The sequence below is a fragment of the Leptidea sinapis genome, chromosome 1 (assembly GCF_905404315.1).
Source record: "Leptidea sinapis chromosome 1, ilLepSina1.1, whole genome shotgun sequence".
In the NCBI taxonomy this organism is placed as follows: domain Eukaryota; kingdom Metazoa; phylum Arthropoda; class Insecta; order Lepidoptera; family Pieridae; genus Leptidea; species Leptidea sinapis.
Window position 1 is genome coordinate 29,782,276 of NC_066265.1, and position 17,504 is coordinate 29,799,779.

The 17,504-nt window shown below is 34.6% G+C and overlaps 1 protein-coding gene across 2 annotated transcripts in view; it reads right to left on the reverse strand.

The window, feature by feature from the left end:
• LOC126964734 (rhomboid-related protein 2-like) overlaps positions 1–17,058 on the reverse strand; it is a 35,831-nt gene extending 18,773 nt beyond the window's left edge. Inside the window, exon 1 of one of the 2 annotated variants that reach the window (XM_050808015.1) lies at positions 16,825–17,058. The gene's annotated coding sequence lies outside the window, so the exon portion shown is untranslated. Of the gene's footprint in view, positions 1–1,262; positions 1,446–16,824 lie in introns of those variants that run through there. The other variant, XM_050808011.1, reaches the window with a different exon arrangement.
• Positions 17,059–17,504: the final 446 nt, after the last annotated feature.

A 17,504-nucleotide genomic window follows, 5' to 3' on the forward strand; every position in this document is an offset into this window, starting at 1 on the left:
GTCTATACGCTTATTAGAACAATAGACTTAGAATATAACTATACTCTATGGTTGAATTCATATTTCTACTGACCTAACAAGACGAGGAGGCATTCATTTAATAAGGTAAGCTTAGATTAAGTATTGGTCTCCGCTGCGCTCCAACTAGATACCGCAAAATGCGGCAACTACTACGGCTAAGTGGGCATAATCGAACCAGTCTCGAACAACACTTTCTGTTAAACTTTGCTAATAATTGAAACTAAAATGCCGGGTTGCGTAGAAATACTTTGTATTTATAATACTACAAGAAATACGAAAGACACTGGGATCACATATCATCAGTAAGTATTTTCTATTTTATTTATTTCAATGTAAAATAACACGAAGCGTATGTAACAAAATTTGAAAGATGCCTTTGAGTGTCAAGATGCCACGCACACAAGCATCTAATAGTTGCCGTAATAAAAAAGCTATTGTTCTTAGGAGGTATGGCCCGCAGCGGAGACCAATCCTAAATCTAAGAAAGTAATTATGTCTTATCTTAAATGTATGAAATTCGATTTCTACGCAAACAATGATGACAATTTAATGATTACTATTTTAATTTTTAGGGAATATCTCAAGGATAACATGCCCAAAAAGAGTGGGAGAATGTAGGATAAAATTTCAGATAGGTATATTCACGATATTATCGCTATTAGTGAAAGGCTACCATACTTTAAGAATCTGTGTTAATTTTCAGATTGAACCAATTATTCTGAGCGGCATCACAGCGTTCGTCACTTTGAGACAAGGGATGTTAAGTCTTATTAGCCCGGTAGTTTCACCAACTACGGCGCCCTTCTTTTACTGAAACACAATAACAAGGCGTCGCTGTGGTAACATCTTTGATCCTTCAACTGGCAAAACAAAAATGCTTTACATCTCGTTTTCTTATGATAATAAAGGATGAGACGAACAGGACGTTCAGCTGATGGTACACCCTGCCCATTACAATACAGTGACGCTCAGGATTATTGCAAATTCAAAACTTCTGAGAGGCACTACAATTGCGCTTGACTCTTTGAGACATAAGATGTCGGCGCCCTTCAGAGCGAAACTAATAATGTTGACATATTACTGCTTCATGGCAGAAAAAGGCAGTGTTGTGGTACCCATAATCTTGGCGACATCCTGTGCAAAGGAGCCTCCCACTAGTAAATTATAAGTATAGTCGTTTTTTTTAAATCTAAATTTCAAGCTATGATTATACAATGATAAATTAAAGCTCGTTTACTTACAGATAGGTTTCTAAACTCATAAAAAACACCAAAAAATCCAACGGTGTAGGTTCACCAATAATAAACACTGGATTATTTACAGGTTCTAGTGTCACTGCGTACTCGGAATATATTTCGATTCGGTTATTGTTTTGTGCACGGGACGCACGGGTAGCACGGGTGGCAACCCACAGGGCACTGATAACAAACAGCTGACTTCTGAAGACGCGACGCGACCATAATATCACAATTGCAATTTAGATAAAGCACGCGATTAAATCTAATCACCTCGCTAATTATATGGTATATAATACAAGTATCTAAATATAATATGTATATTCTCTTAATGAATAAAATTATGCTCAAATCGATCTTTTAACAATATCACTCGATTACAGTTTTAATCATTTTGCAAGCTATTAATAGACTATAACTAGCTGACCCAGTAAACGTCTATTGCCATATAACATATTAGAAAAAATCAATTATTAAAATTTTGTTGCCACCGATTCTCAGACCTACCAAATATATCGTACTAAAATTATTGTATTCGATTGCCGTCTTGCAACCCTATATCGGTTTGGTGGATGTAGGAGAATAATATAAAAATAGTGATACAAAAATAGTTGTAGATCGTAGAAGGGCGAAAATTTAAATTAAAATAAAAAAATTGTCAAAAAAATAAAAAATAAAAATTTAAGGGTGGTTAAAATGCTTACCCTTAACATTTAGGAGGATGAAAATAGATAGTAGCCGATTCTCAGACCTATTGAATATGCATATAAAATTTGGTAAAAATTAGTGAAGCCGTTTCGGAGGAGCAAGGTAACCAACATTGTGACACGAGAATTTTATATATAAGATTAAAGTTAGATTGTCAATGGGTCATCAAACTAGTCGGAAACTGAATCGTGGGACCATACAACGATTTGATAATAATAACACTTATCCCTTGACATCGGTATATCTGATTTTGAAGACACTATAAATATATTATTCATAACGTAATATTATTACTAATGTCCGAGTATTGTGCGACACGGGTTTGTTATACATATGCAGATGAGACTTATTAAATACAAATAATCCAAGTATTTGTTGTATTTCCATAGTCTAATTCTCCTGGGTGGTAAAAATATTCATTTTACACTAATAATTAAATAAATGTTAATTTCTTACGAATTTTTTTGCACCATAGCTAAATAGTTTTATTAAAAGTCAGATTTTAAAATATTTAAATTTGTTATTACGTATAAGGTACATAAAGGACAAAAGTGTTGGAAATTTTTTTCCTCAGCACCTTACTAGGTACAGACCTCCATAGAATATATTATTATCATTGGAAAGATCTTAATGGAAAAAGTTTAAAATCGTTGAGTTTCGGTTTCTAGTTGGGGTCAGGTTCAAACATTTCGCATAGAGTTACATTGAACATTAGGTTTGTTCACTAGAAAGTACCAACAACGGCTGTTTTGAACAAATATTTTGTTTGCAAAACAAGTTGTTTACATTGTAAGTCACGTGCTTTTGTTTGTAAACAAAGAATAAGCAGTTTTCTAATTGAAGCATTTTAACCACCACAACGTATGCTAAATCAGGCATGCATACTCGGGAAGGAGACACGCGAGTGAGCGGTCGTCACTAGTATTTTAATATTTTTCTTACATCTAAACTGTTTTAATCATTTACTTTATGAATACTAATAATTTGAGTCACGAATCCGGACCGATAAGAAAAATACCATAATTAACTGTTTGTTTGCTGTTAAAATTAAATTATCCTGTTTTATATTTTTCCTCATTGAAGCGCTGATAATAAAGGCATAAAGGCATAAAAGGCATTTATTTTCTCAAAATTGATTCTTTAATTTTTTTTTGATGTAATTTCTAATATACTTACTAGTCCAGCCATAAGTTCTGTTACAAATGAAAATGCATTTTTTTTAAACGAAGTAATGTAATTTTATTAAAATTTATACCTAAAATATAAATATACATAAAAAATATAATAATACATAAAATATTTTATTCGAAATGGCCAACTTTAGCTTTTATACAGGCCTTTAATCAGTTTGGCCACGAAACTAAGGATTGACGCACTTTTTCAAGGGGAATTTCGCCACTACTTGCTCCAAAGATTTTTTAAGGGACTGTCGCCGTGTCGTTTAGAGCAGGCCATGTCCACTAAAACTGACCATAATTTGAAGTCTAAAGGGTTGAGATCTGGGCTAGATGAGGGCCAGTCTTCAACTCTTATAAAGTCCGGAACGTTGGTTTAAAGCCAGGCTTCAGGTGGAAGGTCCACCGTATATTTAAAAAAAATGTATTGTTGAGAGGTTTGACAACACGATCCAAGACTGTATCTTGATACACTTTGGCTGAAGTTTTCACTCCTTCCAATCTAGCGGTCACAATTCTTTAATTGTTGCGAACTGGTGGTCTAACAGAACCAGAGTTAGTTAGACTAGACCAGGATTGTCAGCAATACTCCAAATGCCATCACTCATCAGCAACTCTACAGTATGGAATCTTGCTTAACGTCAAAGTCAAAATAGGGCCACATTTTGACGACACTTGAGCGCTTTTTAATACGTATCTGTAAATCTTTGAGCGTAATTTTCTACCACCTTCAAAACGTCGGATTTATTTGGAATCGTGCATACTTCTCAATCACCATGCAACTACAGCTAGCCACTACAAGTGTCACAAAAAATCAGGGTGAGACGTATTCTCTGATACGTTATAATATGTCGCTCTTTCGATGAGTTACGTCGCAAATAATAATATTAATAAATCACTGTTAAGGCTGTTTGATGACGCTCGTCATCAGATGGACCCAGCTGCTTGTTCCAACAGACAATACACACGCGGTGGGGTCAGAGCTCGCAGCCCAGTGTCACATCAGTGTCAACGTACTGATAACACTGTTTATAGGTTAAAGATGTTAGTCCTCTCCGATACTGACACACATTGAGTCGCGTTTCATTTGTATAATATACTAGTTGACCCGACAGACCTTGTTCTGTATATAATAAATAAAATAAGGTTTTTTTATGAATTTGTCAGTAATATATCATAACATCAAGAATTATTTCATAAAATATGCTCCCTGTTGTTGTAATGAAATTGTTTTACAGCAGAACTGTCAACCGTGCGTCAATAAATTCTCTCATAGAAAATATGTCCATACAAAACAAATAGCGGACGACATGGGACACATGAAAGGAAAACAAAATTGTTGTTTTTATTTAATTCCGCACACTTTCATATTTATTCACCTTTTAAACCTTCCCTGGACTTCCACAAATAATTCAAGACCAATATTAGCCAAATTGGTCCAGCCGTTCTCGAGTTTTAGCGAGACTAACGAACAGCAATTCATTTTTATATATATAGATTTATTTGTATATAATAAATTTCAATATAATAAAAACCGTTAAGAATAGAAACATTTTTACACGCATTTTATTAGCTTCACCTGTATGTATGTTTGTTTGTAATCGACTCATTTGGTCGGCATTTTGACCCACTTTAAACGGCCAGATTTCGTTCAAACTTCGTAGATTTATCGAGGACCGATGACAATGCATTAATTTGATAAAATTATTCCAATTTTCAATTTGCAAAATAAGATTATTGTTATTTCTAGAATTATATCTATCGTCCATAAGGATGGAATTGATGTTAATTTTAAATTTCAAAATAAATTTTCTATTTTTTAGTTCGGTTTTCGATAAAAAACGTGTTTTTTTTTAACTACTTTTATTATTTAACATATTGCAACAACACTTGGTAAACATCATGAAGCCACATCAGTTCGTAAAGGGGGAGAAGACTTGACATGGAGAGAAGAACTGATATGAAACTCCCAGAAACTTTACAACTATTGTTGCGGCAGTAAACTATCTCTGAATCAATTTCATTTTCCTTCAAAATACAACCAAGTTGTGGTATGAGCTTCCTTGTGCGGTGTTTCCGGGACGTTACGGCGTAAGTACCTTCAAAAAAAAGTATGAGTACCTTTCTAAGAGGCTGGTAACGCTCCTGTGATTCCTCTGGTGTTGCAAGATAATATGGGTGGCGGTGATCACTAACACCAGGTGACAGGTACGCTCGTCTGTCCTCCTCTTCACAGTACAGTGTAAGCACAATATGCATAATTTTCTCTCCCCTCTATGTATCTGGTTTTAATTTAAGAATTTGGTTTATAAAATAAAATCTCTGTTAACTAATGTATTGTATTATATAAGCTAGCTTATATGAGATGTAATGTGCAGTGGATCTTATGAAAAAAAAAATCCACAAGGTACATGCGACTAACAGAAAATGCGATCTGATATCCCTCCCATACAACTATTACAGTTTTACATCAGTCGTTTGCTTTATACGACGAGGCAGTCTACAATACGAATTTTATGAATGGATGAATTTCAAAAGAATTTCTAAAGTTTAATATAAAATCACATTCCCTTTTTTTTTCTAATAATAAAATAACAGCATTGCATTATTTTAAACTTCTCAAACATTTGAATAAAATTCTTTTTAAACGGATTTACGTTTTAATTCCGTTTAAAAAGAAAAATAAATAAATAGAAGGTTTGATTAGATAGAGATAAATAAAAAGAAAATAAATGTAATTTTAACTATATTTTTAAATAAGGTATTTGGATCCAATTATACTCATTTTAATCCTTTATATTACTTAATTTTATTTCAATCTGTTACACACAAAAAAGTAAAAAATTGAAATCAAAATCTTTTACCTACAAAATTAGTGTTTAATTAATGCATCTACTGTACTTAATAACTTTTCAGTCTTTTTTTCTGATTTATTTGCATTTCATATTTATTCACTAAGGTTAATTGACACATATGAGTATTTTGGCTACAAAACTTGACGAAGCTGTAAATATCGATCTAAAAGATTGGCAATAAGTTTCAAATTCAATCAAATCAAAATCACTTTATTCTTGTAGGTCAAGGTAATTACCCTAATGAATGTGAAACGTTTTCTTTTCTTTTTAGATTTTCTTGGTACTCTTCAACTTTTCTAAAGAAGTGGTAAATGGTAAAATGTAATATGATCTATGACATTCATAAGTTTTTTTGACCTATAAGCCGCAAGTACTACGCGTTGGGCTGTGGCCGTAGAACGACGCTGCCGCATGCGTACAATATACTGAGACCTGTGTATATTAAGCTCTTCAAACTCGAACATGATTACCATAGCCCAAGAGTTAGTCAATGTACAAAAGCACTTATTGTATACAGATATAATAAACTTAATTAGATTAGTACGAAAACCAAAGTTACCGAAATAGCCAAATGATTGCAAAACTGAAGTAGCAGTGGGCAGGGCACATAGTTCGACAGACAGGTGGCCGTTGGAGCAGTAAAGTCCTCGAATGGCGACCACGTACCGGAAGACGCAGTGTTGGTAGGCCCCCCACAAGATTGACCAACGATCTGGTCAAGATTGCCGGAATACGTTGGATGAGGGCAGCGCAGGACCAATCGTCGTGGAAATCTTTGGGGGAGGCCTTTCTCCAGCAGTGGACGTCTTCCGGCTGATGATGATGATAATGAAATAGAAATATGCTTGCAGCAGAATAGTGTATTTCAGTCAGTTAGTTTCAGTCTTTTATTAACCCACTTATAAGCTTGTTATGTAATCTGTGTAACGAAACATTTGAATGTAAATTTCACTTACTTTCAAGTGAAACATTGCACACTTATGAAGCACCGATTTTAATACGTTACGTTAAATAAGCTGTATTACTTTTTTAGCTTGTTATGTATGCATTTATATTTAAACCGGAATCTTATGACGTGATTTTCGATCCCTTCAGAACACCGAGCTTTTTAAATAATATTAGTATATAAAAATGAATTGCTGTTCGTTAGTCTCGCTAAAACTCGAGAACGGCTGGACCGATTTGGAAAATTTAGGTCTTGAATTATTTGTCGACGTCCAGAGAAGGTTTAAAAGGTGAATAAATTGGAAAATGCTCGGAATTAAATAAAAACAACAAATTTGTTTTTCCTTTGTGTGTATATAATTTCTATGAGATAATTTATTGACGCACGGTTTGACATTTCTGCTGTGAAACAATTTTATTACGACAGCAGGGTGCATATTTTAATAATTATTATAATAAATATTAAGTAATTCTTGATAAAAACATTATTTTATTTATTATATACAGAACAACGTCTGTCGGGTCAGCTAGTAATTTATATTTGCCGTTAAAAATATTAGACACTTAATAGACATCGATACGCGACTAGTTTATTTCATTTATTTTCAACGCATTATTTCCTATGGTATATTTTATCAGCATATCCTGGTCTATGCTCTGTGGCGGTAGTCCTCGCCTCGTTTCGCGGCTGAAACTCAACGGATGTTAATGTGTACTTGAGCTGTCTCGCGACGCGGGCACTTGACTCCGCCGTGCATCGAACCGGACTCATTATTGTAATACAACTGTGCGTAAGGGTCGCTACTAAAGCGGGTAATAACTTTTTAAGCCGATTTAAAATTGAATTGACAAGTATTTAGGTATCATTTAAATTCATTTGATCAGTGTTTTTTTGAGAGTTTTAATGTTAAGATATGTAAGCTTATAAAAGAATTATACCTTTATGTCTCCTTGGGCCCTACAATTCACGAGTTATAAAATATTAACGAATGAATGAATAAAGCCTTTATTGCAAGCATTTTTTATAACAATAAGGAATGAGACGATCAGGACGTATGATAAGTCCTGCGCATTACAATACAGTGCTACGCAGGATTCTCGAAAAACCCAAAAATTCTGAGCGGCACTACAATCGCGCTTGTCACCTTGAGACATAAGATGTTAAGTCTCACTTGCCCAGTTATTTCACTAGCTACGGTGCCCTTCATGCCGAAACACAATAATGCTTACATATTACTGCTTTACGGCGGAAATAGGCGCCGTTGTGGTACCCATAATCTAGCCGGCATCCTGTGCAAAGGAGCCTCACACTGTTCCCACCACCAAAGGTACTAAATGTAGGTACATTCTTAACTTATGCTCAACAACCAAATTATATATATCGGCGCAAATACTACAACACACCTATTATAAGAACGAGAATAATTTAGTTTAACTAATTTTAGTTAAAATTAGTTCATAAATTACATTGTGATGTGAAATTATTGTAAAAAACAACATGAATGTAAAACACGAGCACGTGCGCCGGGTCCTATAAATACAGCCCGCACGATCGACACTGAAGTCAAATAGCAAATAGCCAGGTTTTCACAGTTTCCTGGATTCCCCCCCCCCAAACCTCATCTATTAGTTTTTAAGCATAATAAAGTTTTATCCCTCAATACGTAGATAGGGTTGTAGAAATAAGTTTTCTGATACCTACATATATAAGGCTTAATTGTAAATTGCTTTAATAAGTAGATTTAAGTAATTTTGTATATATATTTTAATATCAAATATAGAAATATGGAATTTGAATTTTTTTTTTTTTTGACACTGAAGTCAGTCGTGCTCGGGCTGTCGTACGGTACAGACCTCTCTCGGACGTCGTAACGCTGCCCGTTAAATAAACGAAAGTAATAAAATACCTACTCGTGTAGTTTTCTTTAGAAGAACCAATGAGGGATCTTCAGCAAGATAGCAATTGTGATGTCAACAGTAATGACGTCACACCTTTTAAAAACAATGCAGAGGTTCTTTCCTCGTCATAAACATGTTTAATAAAAAAAATATCAAAACCTAATGCATTTCGGACTAGGTGCAGATTCCATTTTTCGGCAAGCCAGTTATATAGTTAGTAAAAATCAGTCAAAGATCCCTCTATGGCAAAGCTGTTAGCGGATACAGACCCCGGAAAAGGTATCCTTGAATGCGCAGAAATTGCATTGATGTATGATTGAGTACGCTAGTACATTCAACCCAGCCAACGTACAAATCAGCGATTATAGTGCATTACCTCGGGGCAATATTATATATATAAATATAATATCTTTAATACAATATGTGACTGTACAGTTTCATTTGACCATAAGTTTCGCTCACGGCCAAAGACCCGTAACGGTGACGGAACGAGCAGATGATTCACCTGATGCTATGTGACAGTAAACTTGATATGACTGTTGTGTTTTTAAATTCGTTTATAATCAGTTATTAACGGTTAAAATCGGTTTCTATCTGTTATTGCGTTGGGTGTGCAAACGTTAAGGGAGGGTCTTATAATTCTCAACAGAAAGGTATTGTAGAGCGTGGGTTCTCCCTCACACGCGGGTTTCGTTTCAAAATTAAAACAAACTTATATATTCTGTTATGCTTACATTCATTCACTTTCTATTAAACATATTTATTATAAATATTAGGCCGAAGGCAGACCGTTATTACTTTACTGCATTTCTAATCTGTCTCATTCGATTACTTTCTCATCCGCGTCAATATTCGAACTTAGTATAAAATATTATCATTTCACTTGATGGCCAACCATAGAACAATGAGTTCTTAAATGCGGATAAGAACGCCTTGTTACAGTACCTACCAAATTGTAGACCGAACATTTGTCTCGATAGCGGGAGATTTAAACTCAACTCTGTCAAAAGACTTGGGGGTAAAGGTAAAAGGGAAAAACTAAACCTTTCCAATAAAACCCCTTAGATACCCAAAAACCGTAAAATATTGATGAAAGATCGATTTACACCGAAAAAAATGTTACCTATGTCCGCAACGCTAACCGATAAGAAATTTCTTCGGTTTCCGAAATTTGCTAACGCATCACATAGCCTGTGATGTATAATGTGATAAGAACCCATCACATAAATCTACGCTCGTAACCCTTCAAACCTGTACAAATTAGTTAAGAATAATATGCGTTCTGTTAATAATTTTAAAATGGCCGATTTTGCAAAAACCCCACGTGCATGTTATTACATAAGAAATAATAGGATTAATACAATATTATTGAATGCAGATACTACCTGCAGGCATTGTAGTACAAAATACAATATCCTCTAAACAACTAAACTTCTACGAAAGATAACCTTAACGAGCGTTGACTCACTGCCTTTTTGTTCGCCAAATATCGGAGGCTTTGTTTGCACCCAGACACGTGGTGTCTCGCTCACACTAGTACATTACAAGAGCGACAGCAAATGTCTGAATGTAGTATGCGGTATTGCCACAGATTAGCCGGAAGCAGTATGAACAATATTCGTCGAAACAATTAGCAATTACGTAGGTATACAAATAACCCTGTTATTACTTTTGTTAAATTTCTTTTAGCCATAATAATAAACATTAATTAAACGTCCCTCCAATATGTGCGAAGGGAACGATGGCTGGTCCATGCGTCAACTCGTCAACGGGTGCTGCTTGTGGTGCCAGGTCGACCTGTAATAGTTAAATCATTATATTTGTTGGATGCGATTACTAATTATGACAGTAATCACGACGATCATGTTCATGAAGCATCCTTACACAAACAATGAATTCAAGCTCTAAGGGTTGATGCATCCAATATACGATATTTTATATTTTAGAATTTATTCTTTATTACTTTTTATGAGATAATTTATATTATTTAAACATGATTCATATATTGGATGCAGCACTTTACAAACTAATTTATTATGTATATTACACCCATTGCAATTGACTCTATTTGATTGAAAAGAGTGGCCGTTGAGTTTCTTGTATGTTCTTCTCGCGAGCTCAACTTTTTCCGAACATATGATTGATGATGAGGATGATGTGACGATTCAAAAGCGCTTAATTCGAGTACCTTCTAAGCGAAAGAACCTTCATAAAGTGTTAAGAAATCCAAATTTGTGGGCACTGTTACAAAATCACATAATTAAACAAATATTATTTAATTATACATGTTATAATTTCACCTGCAAAATACTATAACTATTTGTCGTTGTAAATAGATAAATAATTTCTGACCCCTCCTTCCCCTATTAAAGCACTTGACCTGCTGTTCAGTTATCACAGCTAAATAGACTGTTATTTCTAGTCTGTGGCTACGCTGTGTATAATGTTATCAGATTAGACTGTTGGTCGCCAACTTGCCCTAAAAGTATTGGGGTCACCCCATCACCCAGTTGACTAACTAGGCCACGTACTACTCCTTTGACTTGTTATACACACGGCCCTTGTCAACAATTTCATTCTGGGTTACGTTTCTATATAAAACATACGAACAATTGCCCGTGACTATGCCCGTATAAATTTCGTATACGTGACTTCCGACCAATGAATCAGTTATTCACAATCTTATGTTGGACCCTAGTTTCAATTCTCTGACATAAAAGGAAGCCTAAGTTACGCCCTATATCTTGAACTATCTACTTATGAAATACCCGCCTAAATCGGGGCCGTTATTTCTGAAAATGGACGGAATAGACAGACAGACAGAAAAGTAAATAATACTATTTTTTTTTAAATTTATAAAAAATTAAAATTTATAGATGTATATACATCAGATAACCTGAACGCTCGTTTGTCCTCCTATTTCATAAAATCTCTTGCCTTATCCATACACATGTGACATTCACCAGTGGGATGCTCCTATGCTCAGGATGCCGGCTAGATTATGGGTACCACAACGGCGCCTATTTCTGCCGTGAAGCAGAAATGTATAAGAATTACTGTGTATCGGTCCGAAGGGTGCCGTAGCTAATGAAATTACTGGTCAAGTGAGACTAACATTATAAGTCTCAAGGTGACGAGAGCAGTTGCAGTGCTGCTCAGAGTTTTTGGGGTTTTTCAAGATTCCTGAGCGGCACTGCATTGTAATGGGCAGGGCGTATCATTTACCATCAGCAGAACGTCCTGCTCGTCTCGTCCCTTATTTTCACTAATAAAAAACATAAAGTCATCTTTAACCGACGTAGTTTTGCACCTTGCCTTATATTACGGGAGCACTTCACGATACAAGAATGCATGTGTTTTAATTTTCCAGTTTAAATCGGTCAAGAGCACGCCTGTTTTGTATCTAACGTTACGTTAATTACAAACATTAGCAAAAAGCCAATATTTTACTGGATTTTTAAAACTATTTCAGTATCGCCATGACCTTGGGTAACCACAAATATGATTATTGTAAAGTCCGCTTGAAATATTATTTCGAATAATATTTCACCTATATATATACAAAAATACAAAAAAATCATACGAAGATATTATTATACTAAGGTTTATTATTTTGATAGCCGTACAACAATTGGACGTTATTCCAGAAAAACCAAATCCAAACCACAATCATGTCGAAATTGAGTTAAGAACACAAAACTGGTCACGTGATTCATATTTACGGACTGACAAGAAATGGCAGCAGATATTTATTAAACTTTAAACACTTATTCATTAAAATGTGATGTTTGTGGCTTGGAACGTTTTTCAGGAACTACGTTCAATTATGTATTTCTGTAAATAAACACTTTAATATGATCATCAAAGGTAGCTAATTATCATCAATTTTCCGTGTGATAAACATAAATGGTGCACTGTAAAACGTGTTGGCCTGTGATTAATGAATTTTGGATCTATAGGTATGTAATAGATCGGGGTTCAAATGTTTTTATAGGTTTGTTCTCTTATTGAAATGAAAGTATGATTATTCCTTCATAGAATGTAAAGAATTAGCAGCCGGTATCACAATCCAATAAGCCATCCATTAGAAACTAAAGGGACTATTTAAAGATATATCTTCGAAAGTAAACCTCGTTGTTCCAAAAACTCAACCGAGAGCGTGTAAGAAATATAATCCATTTCTCTGTAATTATGCAGGATCTAATTAAGGCTATTTCTCTCCCTTGAATAGAATTACCAGGAAATATAATAGTCATCACGATGAAGTCGACATATTTGATCATAACTTACATAAATTTAAAAAATATATTAAAACGGTTCTTTCAAGGGAGGGATGACCTCAATCGTTATTTTTCTTTTTTGTGTAAATTTATATTAATATTGTATTCATAGATATATAATAATTTATAGTTCTTATTTTATTTTGTGGCTTAATTTAATTGAATAGCATGTCATTTTCGCCTATAATTGAGGCATCACTTACCATGTGAATGTTATTGTTTTTGTATTATACTGTGTTTATATTAGTGTATACCTTGTTGGCGGAATTTAATAAATAAATAAATATCTAGCGAATTTTTACAATTAAACTATCAATATAATTTTTTTTGTGCAATTAAACTGCTGAAACAGACCACAAATCGCCACCCGTACTTTTCTTTGATATATAAGAAAATAATGCTATAAATAAGAAATCCAAACTTCTATTAACTTAGAAATAGAATAAAATAAATTATTGTTATAAATAAGTTTTGTTTGTAACGAATACATCCGTTGAATTTGAATTTGAATTTGAACGTAATTTGCAATAATTTATGAATAAGCAAACATCGTAGCCAAAGTTGGCTTACAATACTTTGCTATTGAAAAAGACCGTGGCGTTTCATGTCTGCTTATGTTCTAATATGTATATATAGTTCTTTTCTATTTGTTAGGCTGCGAGAAGAATTATTGTCCCCGGAAACTGTGACCTTACTCCGATCTATTGTATTCTCACCCTTCTCCAACATCCCCCGGACCCATTGCTTCTACGAAGCTAATAATGTTCTTAGGAGAAGGACTATATTAATTTCGATGTAAATTCATGTCTTATCAAATACGGGCTACTTTAGTAAGAAGCGTACTGCATCTAATTTCGCTGCCATTGTCGAATTATAGCAATATACTGGCCCGAGAAAATCTCAAATTTTCGTTGATGTAACAGTAGATCAAACGCAGTAACGCGCAAACGAAATTGGATTAGCCTCATGCTTCCAAGGAAACTAGTAGAGAAAATTTGTGCCTTATCTTAATCAGAACCCTAACAGGGTACTGCAGACTATAAAACACCTTTCACTCCTAAGCCTCAGGTAGCTGAGAACGTGTTAATTCTGTATTAATTCAGATGAAACCCCGATGAATATTTGAAAGCGTGGAATGTATATAAAAAAACCCATTTGGACATATACGTTGCGTCTCTTTTGATAAACTAACTCTTCAAACATCTGAGACAGGTACATCTGAGAAAGATAATATATTAAGATCCCGAAAATTTATAAATTTTTAACATTGAGGTACATTTAATAGTGGCCATCACAAATGATCATATACAGAACTGTATTAACCCACATTAGAAACCATAACATAGCTACCGGCCTACGTTCAGCCAAGCGAAGAATATTGGGAAGACCTGGAGTGGAGTGAAACGTGAGTACAACGAGTATACAGGACCTTAATTTAAATAAGATAAGAACTAAATTCGCTTAAGATGCGACCGGTTTCTCATACTGTTCGCAATAGAATCTACACTGAGCCCTTTGGGAGAATTTTTTCCTGGACTAGCTATAAGAGGGCAACCTTTTATAATATATTTTGAGCCTTAAACAAGAGCTGATCCTCCGCTTCCTACCTGTCGTTGGTCTTCCAGCAGTTTATTTGATTTTTATGTTTGTATAAACTCTCTTATGTGAAAATTATATCTCAATTAGAAATTGTCTGGGATGATTCGCTTTTAAGAATGTAGAGTCTGTTCTAAATAGAGGTGCATGACAGTAACTAGAGCAGGTGTCAACATCATTACATAATATTATAAAACAAAGTCCCTGCCGCGTCTTTTAAGGCTTATTTCTCCAATGGATAGCACAAATGGTTCTCGAGGAAGGTTTAAGTATATAATTTGTTACGTTTTTGTACACATTAACGATATTTATTGGAGGTGTAGGAGAAAATTTAGCCGTCTGTGAGATTTGGTGAATAACAATGTAAGGTGGAATTATGTATCTTATATAGATCAACAGAAAAGTCTGATATCGCATATGTCTCTGAAGAATAATATAAAACATCCATTTTAATACGTACTTTAAAAAATTGGCAATTATAAAGCGGTAATGTAAAAGCTGTTTACACACACACGATATTAATCCTCATAATTTTTTTATTGCTACATTTTATAAAATCATTCAGAAATATGTTTTTGTTAATTTCTAACTCATCATTTCATTTATTTCCGATGGCTTTAGACTGCATTATCCCGAATACTTACTTACATCATTGACAGAACTGCATCTGTCGGGTCAGCTAGTCTAACAACATAAATAAAAAAGTACGTGATGCATATATGTTATATTACTGGTGATGTAAGAATTAATTATAAGATGAACATTTTCTATCTCTAATAGTAGACTATTAGTTGAGACAGAGCGACATTCGGCTGAGTGCTGACTCCCTCACGATATAAATAGGTGCCATTATCTACTGACATACCATCGCTGGTTGCACATTTTGTGTAGAATCTTGGGAATCTCTACCCCACTTAAAGAAAAAATGCTCAAAAATTGAAATATTATCTCCTATTGAGTGACTTTTTAAGGGATTAATCTTAGATAATTTATACGTTTAGATAGCCTGTGATCGCTGTGAATACATCGAGACAAGAGTTTACCAGGAGGAGGAATGTGTAAACATTACTGTGTTTTGGTCTGAAGGGCGCCGTAGCTAGTGAAATTACTCGGAAAATGAGACTTAGCATCTTGTCTCAAGGTGACGAGCAGTTGTAGTGCCGCTCAGAATTTTGGGGTTTTCAAGAATCCTGAGCGGCACTGCATTGTAATGGGTAGGGTGGGTCAATTACCATCAGCTGAACACCCTGCTCGTCTCATCTATTATTTTTATAAAAAAAATGCAGTGAACTGTCTGCCTCTATTTTCATCAAGACACACTAAGACAGAGTGACTGACGTTTCGCGAGTGTAGTTCATAATATTCATAGTTCTGTAGTTGACAGAGCTTTGGTCCTCGATTATAGTGCTACTACTCTTATTACAAGGTAATGCAGAGTTTTCAAGAAAATAACAAAACTAATTCCAACATCAAGGTGGGTAAAACCCGTAAATAAAACGCACATGAGCTCTTGCTAAAAGCTGAACACAAAACAGAACACAGAAACATTCACGCAACTACGTTAGAAACAAAATAAACTTTAGAGGCAATAAACGAAAAATAATTATTGTTTTTTTTTAAATGGCTTTATAACTCTGGGTTCTAACCTTTTTAATCTAAAAAAAATTATTGATGAAGTCTGTACCAGACTATTTTTTACGTTTCATTTCACAGTTTTTCATTTAAAATTGACAGTTTTTAGCCTCCCGGTTAGGTTAGAAATTTCATAGGTAATTTTCTTCAAAACTTGTAATAAGAGTGGTATCATTATAAAAGCTATATCAACTACAATATTTTTTACCTCCTAATTCGTGCCACGGGATACAAAGTCCAACCCGAATCATCATCTAAATATTTTCATGTTTATACTGAATAGGTTTTCACAGTTAACTTGGAATTCTATAACAAAGGTGTATGGGGAAAATATGAGACACAATAGATAGAGAATTCGGAATTATACAACCTTAGCCTTGCATTGAAACAGTCAATAATATGTCAATTTAAAATAAGTCCGGACTGAAGGTTTATGATTAAATATTTTAAGTAACTGATTAAATAGTATTGAACTCACCAGATCTCCATCTTAACACTATTTCACAAGCACACAATTACAAGGTTTCAACGTATCGATGCACCAACCGTGTCTGACCCGTCCCGCCCATATTACCGTAAGTTATCCCGGATAATCCCGTTAGCGCTTGCGGACAATTATCATCTGCAGACAAGCCGTGAGAAGCCCGAGTAAGCTGCGAATAGGTTTGATTCAATTTGTTTACAAATATAATGATGGGCGGCCGACAGGGCGGGCGGCTGTCGCGAGACGGCGGGGTCACTGCCCGGGATGTTACCTCGTTGTCATGGCAACGCTGCACTACACACTGCACTATCGTTGAACAATTTTCCTAGAGTGTGTCTTGTATACTGATACATACAGACTAGCAAAAACAATAATATTTTTCTAATTCGGATCAGAGACAAAATGCGAGATAAATTTGTAGAGTTAATAAGTAATTAGTTAATAATCAATAGTGACCCCGACTGTAACTAAGCTAGAGGTCCCAGGTTCGAATCCCTGTCAGTTAATCATTTATATGATGAATATGGATTTGTTTCCTAGTCACGATTTATATGTTTTTATGTATTTTTAAGTAAGTATATTGTATTAAATATATCGTTGTCTTGTACCCATAGTACAGGCTTTGCCTAGTTTGGGGCAAGATCATTTTTGTAAAAGTGTGTCAATATTATTAT